Genomic DNA, 485 nt, shown 5'->3' with positions numbered 1-485 from the left:
CTATTGGTTCTTTTGGCAGCCCATGGCACTTTCAATATTCTCCTCCAGCACCATAATTCAAAGGCATTATTTCTACAATCTTTCTTATTCACAGTCCAGCTTTTGCATGCATCTGAGGTTATTGAAAACACCATGGCTTGGGTCAGACGCACCTTAGTCCTCAAGCTGACATCTTTGTTCTTCAACCCTTTAAAAAGATCTTGTGCAGCACATTTGCTTAATGCAATATGTCATTTGATCTCTTGACTGCTGCTTTGAAGAGTGTTGATCATTGATCCAAGAAGAATGAAGTCCTTGACAACTTCAATTTTTTCTCCTTTGATAAGAATGTTGTTTATTGGTCCAGTGATGAGGATTTTTGTTTTCTTTACATTGAGAAGTAATCCATACTGAAGTCTGTGCTCTTTAATCTTCATCAGTAAATGTTTTAAATCCTCTTCACTTTCAGCAAGCAAGGTTGTATCATCTGCATATCACAGGTTGTT

This window comes from Chrysochloris asiatica, unplaced genomic scaffold (genome assembly GCF_000296735.1).
Source record: "Chrysochloris asiatica unplaced genomic scaffold, ChrAsi1.0 scaffold00004, whole genome shotgun sequence".
Classification (NCBI taxonomy): Eukaryota; Metazoa; Chordata; class Mammalia; order Afrosoricida; family Chrysochloridae; genus Chrysochloris; species Chrysochloris asiatica.
Note: the sequence above shows the minus strand (reverse complement) of the source record.